We start from the raw sequence: 8837 nt of genomic DNA on the forward strand, positions 1-8837 counted from the left end.
GTCTGTGGGGCAGCCCCTTCCTGTAAATGACAGTGTGTGCTCATCACGCTTGTGAATTCAGAATTCACAGTTAAGTGGGCTATTCCTCTTCTCTTGTTAGAGCAACAGGTAAAATATTTCAACTGAACACAGAACAAGGCAACCTAGTAGGTTGTAGCTAGAATTTCTTCTTAGGAAAAAAATAGAAAGATAAAAAAACTGAATAAAAGAAGAGTTGAATTCCTGGAAAAACAGGTTTATGGGGCAGTTCTCTTTAAATGGCAACAAGTTTACTTATATTATGCAGATCTAGCAATGTATTTAAGTCGAAAATGCCTACCTTCCCTCTCCTATAAAATATTACTAGTTCTCCAGGAAACTAAGATTATTTGGCAAGCTTTGAGCTCTTGATGGGAAAGTGCCCTGGTAATGCGAAACTTCTAGTTATAGTTGTATTAATTAAAAAAAGTTTTAAGGGGTTTACAAACCAATTTTTAAACTAACCAAGCTGATGAGGCCAACCTGAAGCCAAACAGAAAAGCCACAAAGAAATCAGTAACATTTCTAGGGTTATTCCCTAAAACAGAAATGTCGTAGGAGAAATAGAGTGGATTCTCTTCAAGCTTCATGATTATTTCTTAGTCTGAACCTCAATTGGAGAGAATGGAGCACTTGGTTGAGGCTAAAGCTCTGCTGTTGAATGCTAAAGGGAGGTAAATGAACAGGGACTGGACACTTGTATGAGACACTCACCCATGCCCCTGCCTTGGCCCCAGGAAGTGCTTAAGAAATGTTCTTGTTTGTTCTCAATCAGGGCAGTCTTCTTGGAGGAAGTAAAACTGGAATGAGGAGAAGTACATGGATTGAGAGAGGGAGAAGTCTCTGAGGGAACTCCAGGTTGGAGGTAGAACTGACCTACTTTTATAGGAATGTAGTGCTGAGATTCTGGGAGGGGTGATGAGGAAGATGAAACAGGGAGGTGGAGATGAGGATGCAAACCTTCAAGATAATATAGGATAGGATACCACGTGCTAAGGACAAGAGTCCTACCAATGAATCCTCTAAGGTTTGGAGGACCAGAGTGATGGTTGTGGGCTCAAATATAGAACCCTATCACCTTGAATATTAAACTTACTTTTTTTCTGATTATGAAGCTAATATACCCAAAGTAGAAAATAAGGAAAAGGCATAAATTATCCTAATCTCATTTGGATACTCCTTTAATTATTTTGGTGTCTCATAATGGAGGTTATTCTGTGTTTATAGTTTTATAGTCTGCTTTTTATACTCAGTATTATCATTTCTTTGTCACTAATTCTTTTCAAAAACATTTGTAATGACTGCATAATATTCTGTCTGATATGCCAGAGACCATTTAACCAATCTTTTCTTGAACATGTTTCTTACGATGTGCTGGAAACCATGATGGGTGCTGTATGCAATGTGCTTCTGTCCTCAAGGAGCTCAAATGGGGGGAAGTAGACAGGTAAGCAGGCAAATCTTCCAAAGTACATAAACACTGAGAGAAATCTAGAAGCTTTGGAACTGCGGAGGAGAGGTGCCCAATAGAGTCTTCAGGGTGGAGATCAGAGAAAGAAGGGCATTTTGGTTAATTCCAATTTTCTATGTTATAAAACTGTGATGAACATCTTTGGGCTTAAAGCTATGTCCACATTTCTAATTTATCCTTAAGATAATTTCTACCAGTGGGGTGTGAGTGTAAATTACCTGAGACTTTTAGCAAAAATAAGTCCTGCCTGATTTTAAACATAGTTGAATTAACATTAGTATACAAAAGTGACTAACTACCCATCTGCCCCTAGTGTTGTATTCGCTTAAACCTCTTCCTTCTGGCCAGTCACTGCTCAAATGTCACCCCATCAGAGAGGCCATCTCTAACCCACTCAATAAAAGAGACAACTTTAGCCTCGGTTCTCCCCCAGATACCCCATATTGATACCGTTTCATTCATACACACACACACACACACACACACACACACACACACACACACTCACACACACACACACACACACACACACACACACACGTTTTCTGTCTCCCCTCCCTAGAATGAAACCACCATGAAGATGGTGAATTTTATTTATTTTCTTCATTGCTATATCCCCAGCATCTAAAACATTGTCAGGTACATAGTAAGTACTTGATACATATTTGTTGATTGAATGGATGAATTGGTAATTATGACTGATACCAAGTGGAATTTATTCTATAAATTTGAGCAGCCTACTATTACCTTTATGAAAATTCTATGTGCAAAACTGTAGCATTAGGGAGGATTTACGACATAAAAAAACAGTTATGAAGAAAGCATACAGAGGCAACTGACTTCTACTTGAGTCTCAGCCAACACCCAGACCCTAAGGATAGTGCTTACATCACCATGGATCTTAAAACAAGTTCCATGGTCTGTATACTGTTATCTCTAAGACTGTCATTCACTACAGTATTAGAAAAATGTGGCTACCTCTGTTTTAAGACATAAAGCATTATTTTTTTAAATTAGGTTAACTTGGGAAAAAGAATGGATTCAAGGGTGAGCATATTCCTGACACTTTACTCTTGACACTTCTATGAAGTCAGTTGAGAACCTAACTGCTGCCCCTCAGGACTGAACATGTGCCCTCAAGTGATGAATAAGTAGGACATGTAGATGAACCCTGGGCCTCCAAGACATGCCATAGAGTTCTTGGAGTGTGATCGCTGGAAGAGCAGTAGTAGCATCACCAACCAACCAGGAACTTGGTAGAAATGAAAATTATTCTACCCTGCCCCAGGCCTACTGAATCAGAAACCCTGGAGAGGGACCCAGCAATCTGTGTTTTAACAAGTTTTCCTGGTGATTTTGATGCATGCTCAAGTTTGAGAACTGCTGTCATGGGGGGAATTATCTCCCTCTCATTGAGTTGTGTGTAGAAGAACCCATAGGAGTCTTTTCCAGAAATCTCTAGTTAGACTGGCTGCAGCAACATAAGGCACACTATCCAGAAACTATGCCATAGTCTATTAGGGTGAACCATATGAAATTTACATTTTTTGTAAGTCAAATATGGTTGAATATGGCTTATAGTTCCAGCTCAGAGATGTAGAGAGCTGTGAGATGTCTTTCCCATGCTTACAGCAAGAAAAAAAATCTGGACAGGCTGGAAATTAAAAAGAGAACTGAGTTTGCAGAGCAAATAGCTATTTCAAAATCTGGAGAGAGGCACATTCTGTGAGACATGGGACCTACACATTTGCTTACTAGGGACAGAAGCCACCAGACACCATAGAAGTGGATAGAAAAATCAAGCTAGAAAATTTAACAAACTGCTGGAGGCCAAGTGTGGACTTTCCTGAGATTGTGAAGCTCTTGGGGGAAGGGGTTCTCACCCTTTTGCAGGCTTTTCCTCCAAGAATCCCACCTGGCTCTCACAGAGAGGATCAGGGAAACTCCAGAGAAAACTCATGGTGTAGGCTGGATGCTGGCTCAGGAATCACAGAGAATTCCACTCAGACATTTCTCCCTTAACAAAAGGCTTATTCTGCAGGGGTGGGGGGGAAGGACATGGTCTGAGGGCACTGGTGAAATACATTGCAGCTGGGGAAATGGAATTCTACCCAGCTAGTCTCCCATCTCACCTAAAAAATGAAGATTTAATCTTTAGGGAGAAGAGCCTTAAGGCTGTTGACTGAGAACACTGTTGGATCCACCCACTCCATCTGGGGGAAGACATTGGAGGGAGGGAGCTCTATCCGTGAAGGAGGGAGCAGAAGCACATGTGAAAGCTATACCTCTGAAACTGAGGCTTAGAATATTAGAGACCACCCCGTCCATGCCCCAGTAGCACACTAATGAAACTCCAGGAATAACAGTGGATTACAACAGCAAGAGCTTCAGAGGCAGACTTTGTCTGAGGAACAGCAAAAAGGGAAGCCCCAAAACTAAGAGGAGGAAGAAAAAAAGATCACTAGAGGAATTCTAAGTGTCTGATGTCCATGGGAAAAACAACCTCAACAAAGCCCAATTCCTGGTTAGATTAACATAAATTCTTATACTAAAGGCTTATTTACCACAGTTTCTCCAGCCTTATACAAAATGTCTGGCTTTCAACAGAAGTTTACATGACATGCCAAAAGGCAAGAACAAGCAGTTTGAAGAGACAAAACAATCCTCAGAATAAGACTTAGATGTGGTACAGCTATTGGAAGTATGAAAGAGAGAATTTAATTATGATTACTATGTTAAAGGCTCTAACGCAAAATAGACAACATGCAAGATGAGATAGGTAATTTCAACAGAGATGGAAACTATAAGAAAGGATCAAATGCCTGGAAATAAAAATTACAGTAACAGAAATGAATATCTTTGATGGGTTCATCATCAGACTCGAATATTTATATTTACTTGAATAAATAGCATGAATGACAAAGATAAAAAGAGAGAAGGCACACAAAAACCTGTACATGAATGTTTATAGCTTTATTCATAACCTCAAACTGAAAACAACCTGGGTGTCCTAAGGGTGACTGGTTAAAGAAACTGTGGTACATCCATACCAAGGAATGGTGCTCAGCAATAAATGGAGTGGACTACTGATACATGCAACAACTTGGATGAATCTCAAGGGAATGATGCTGGACAAAAAACTACAATCTTAAAAGTTACATGCTGTATGAATCCATTTATATAACATTTTTAAAATGACAAAATTGTAGGAATGGAAAACAAATTAGTGGTTACCAGAGGTTAGGTATGGTGGGTAAGGAGGGAAATGGGTGGTGTGGCATTCAAACGACAATAGAAGGGATCCTCGTGGTGATGGAACTGTTCTGAATTGTGATTGTATCAATGTCAATGTCCTGGCTGTGATAGTGTACTATAGTTCAGCAAATGCTATGATTGGGGAAAACTGGTTAAAGGGTACACTAGATCTCTCTGTATCATTTCTTACAACTGCGTATGATCCTACAATTATCTCCAAATAAAAATGTTTGATTTTAAAAAGTCTTTCACACACACAAAACAGCAATAGAAAGAAAACGGAATCTTCTAGAAGAGAATCATCAAAGTGGTGAGAAGCCTGGAAATTATGTCATGAATAAATGATTGAAGGGTCTGGGAAGTGGGGTATCACCTAAAAACAGTGTTACTTGGAAAGCTGACATGTGAAAGAATGATTAGAATTAATGGGTAGAAGTTACGAGAGATTTCATTTAAATATATGGAAGAACTTTCTAGAAAGAGCTTTTAAGAAATAAGATGGTGGAATACTAAATACCTAGAGATACTGACATAGCTGTTCCTTGAGCACATTAGGGTGCCTTGGGGCCTTTGCCCTGGCTCTCCAATGCTCTTCCTATACATATTTGCATGGCTGACATGCTCATCTCTTTCAAGCTTTTGTTTAATATCCATTGCAAGTCAAGTGGGGGCTCTGGTTCATGTTATCATTATCCTCACTCCAGGCCCTAAGCTGATGAAGCAGGTACCATTTGGAATATTACTGGTAGCAGAAAGTTGATGGCAGAGAGAAAAGATAGCTCTGGAAGGTCTTGCACCTAAAACAAAATACTGTTTCAAAGTGTGGCTGGACATTCCCAGAAAAAGGAATTGGAAATGAGAAGAGTAATTTTGGGAAGATATTGGTCTGCAAACGACTTCCTTCATGCCAATGAAAGTGTTGGAGGGTTTCCTACCACTTACCAGGCACCTAGGGAAAGAACTCAAAGGCAGTTTGCTACATGTGTCCCAAGAAGTTTGGGGGACATAAAGAACAAGTGTCTGAGTCATACCTCAGAAATCTAGAAGGTGAGATGGCTAGCTGGTTGCTCAAATGGTAGTAATGATAGAGGGGCTGGATGGGAGTGGCCAGCACTCCCAGAGGTTGTGAGGCAAAGGATATATGTTTCCTATAGAACAGATGTGGTCCAAGCATGAGAAAGCCATCAGTGGGGTTGTCTTAGATCCTCTCCCTATACGCTCTGCTGGCTAGCACGGTGGAGAGGAGAAAAGCAGCCAACCCTGCTCCTCTTCCCATCATAAATGGTCACCCAGTAAGCACACCTAGACGGGAGAGAGGAGAAGTGCTTTGCTTTTTAATGTTAAAACTTGTCTTTTTATCTTAAAAGAATTTCAGACTTGTGAAAAAGTTGCAAAAGTCATGTAAAAGGCACAACACAGGACAGAGAAAGGGAGCCCCATTATTGTCCTGAGTTGTGTAGGAGGAGGCTGCAGCTTGAGTACTGGAGAGAGAGCTGCACATTGAGTTCCAGAGGTGTGTGATCTGCAGTCTTCAGCCGAATACTGTCCAGCACTTGTGTGTGAAGAAAGCACCTGAGGCTGTGGAAAGAACCACCTGAATGGATTAGAGGGAACAATCCCACAGGGCCTGAATAGTTTGTTTCCATTGCCCAGAATGGAAAAAAGTCATAATTCACAGGACACCGGATAGAGTACTCAGAAGGGTATTGCCTCAGTAGAGGGGATTAATTTGCCCAGCCTAAACGTTGCTTTGATCCCCCTTAAAACAAAGCTTAAGAGCAAGCCTCAGAAGGATCAAACTGTTTCCAAGTAACTTAACTGTGTCCCAGAATAAAGCTCCGTAATTTAGGAATACAAAAATATGCAATACCCATTAAGGTAAAATTCACTATGTGTGGCATCTAATAAAAAAATTACCCGACATGCAAAGAAGCAGGAAAATATGACCCATCAGGAGAAAAACCGATAGATCCAGGAATAAAACAGATGATAAGGATTAGTATACAAGGACATTCAGTTATTAGAACTATATTTCATATGTTCAAGAAGGTAGAAGGCAAGTGTGGAACAAGAAGAGGACCATACTGGGTGTCACCAGTGGGTGGTCAATTTAGGGGTGACATAACTGTCAGTTCAGAGATTGCATGCCCATGCCTAATGACTTGGTCTTTCCATCCCCCATCTGTAAATAATATTCTAGTTTCATCATATATTCCATAGCATGTCTTAGAGGGAAATAACTTACAATTTTTAACACATCTTATAAAGTTCACCTTTTTCTCACAAGCTACTTGCTTACTCATCATTTATATTTAAAACATCCTATGAGTTTCACCTATATTTCATAAGCTAGTATTTTATATACAACCTAAGCTTAATAGTTATGAGCTTTATCCATCCTTTTTGTTTTTCCTGTATTTTATGGCAGATTATAATAATCTATACTCATATAATATTTATAGCATCTATACACAGGTGTATTTTTCTATAGCCATCTCTCTCTCTCTCCCCATTTATCATCTATCTATCTAATCTCTCTCTGACAGCAAGAACTATGATATCCTCAGCACCAAGATAGTGCCTGACACATAATAGGTGCTCATTAAGTCCTTGTTGAATTACTATATAAAAGTTTTTCCACCAAAGACATACTTGGTTGTTTCTCTTTTGTCACTATTTGCTCTAGGCCCTTGGGTACAATGGAAAAAGTAATGAAGCTACCACTCGAATGGTAATTTACATATTTTTTACAAGGTTGAATGAATCAAAGAACTAACTAGTTTGACCAAGGTTGGCATGAATGACCAGCCTAAAATAAACTAAGAAAACGCCTAGATCTAATCTTACTCTTTAGCTACAGTGCCTCCACTCTACTCTTCCATCCACTGTTCTAGTCCAAATGACATCGCTGTGTTGGGATAAAGTGGTTTCCAGGGTGTGCATTTAGAAAAGGGAAAGGTAGGGGTCAGAACAGAACAATCATTCAACTAAACAGAAAAGACTAACCCAGCATTTTGCAATTTTCTCCTCAGTGGGGCTGGGGCGGGGTAGGAAGGACATAGGGAGAAGGGGCTGGAGCATATTTCAGGTGTTCAAATTACTGGAGACAATGAGAAAGCGGGCTGTGTGCGCCCAGGCAACCTACGGGGAAGGCGCTCATTAGCTGGGTAAATGCTGGGCTCTTTACTCAACAGGGTTTGTGTTTAGAGGAGAGCATTATCCAAGCCAGAACTCACAAATCCTGTGTGCCTTAGTAGGGCCCCAGTGAGAGCTGGAAGGAACACAGGAAGATTGAAGTGGGGGTGACAGCAAGATACTGGCAAGCGATTTTGAAATGGGCAGTTTTGCCCTTCTGAAGGCTGTGTCATTCATTGGAATAATCTCAGAAGAACAGGCACATTAGAAAAATAACTATTATTACCCATTACAAGGTTACAAAGAAAATGTGTCCCTTTATAGCATCATATTTTAAAAAATCTTAGAACAAAGGTGTTGAAAGTTTTCCCTAACTTTTCTCTTCCCAATGCTGGTCTGTGTGTCTACAGATTTCCTCAGAGCCCATTTTTCATTCATTGGCCACAAAAGAGGATATACATTGATGTCATTTGTGAAGTTCCTAATTCCTACCAGAACTGGATTTAGAGCAGGATTTCTTCAAAGATTTATACTGGCAGTTTCTGCTTTTTTGGGTGGGGTGGGGTGGGGGGTAGAGGGATAGACTGTTATTACTGAAACGTGAGGAAATGCCAAAATGTTTTATAAGGTATATCCTATCCTGCTTGTGTCAAGTGGCTTGTGATGTGCTGCAAAGGACACCATCAAGAAAGTAAAAAGACAATCCACACACAGGGAGAAAATATTTGTAAATCACATACGTGATAAGGGATGTGTATCCACAATATATAAAGAACTTTTACAACTGAATAATAAAAATAAAAAAATACCCAGTTTTAAAATGGGCAAAGGGTCCTAATGGACATTTCTCCAAAGTTATACAAATGGGGAATAAGCACATGACAAGATGCTCAACATCATCAGTCATCAGGGAAATGCAAATCAAACCCACAATGAGATACTACTTCATACCCATTAT

Source organism: Miniopterus natalensis, chromosome X (genome assembly GCF_054644295.1).
Source record: "Miniopterus natalensis isolate mMinNat1 chromosome X, mMinNat1.hap1, whole genome shotgun sequence".
NCBI lineage: Eukaryota > Metazoa > Chordata > Mammalia > Chiroptera > Miniopteridae > Miniopterus > Miniopterus natalensis.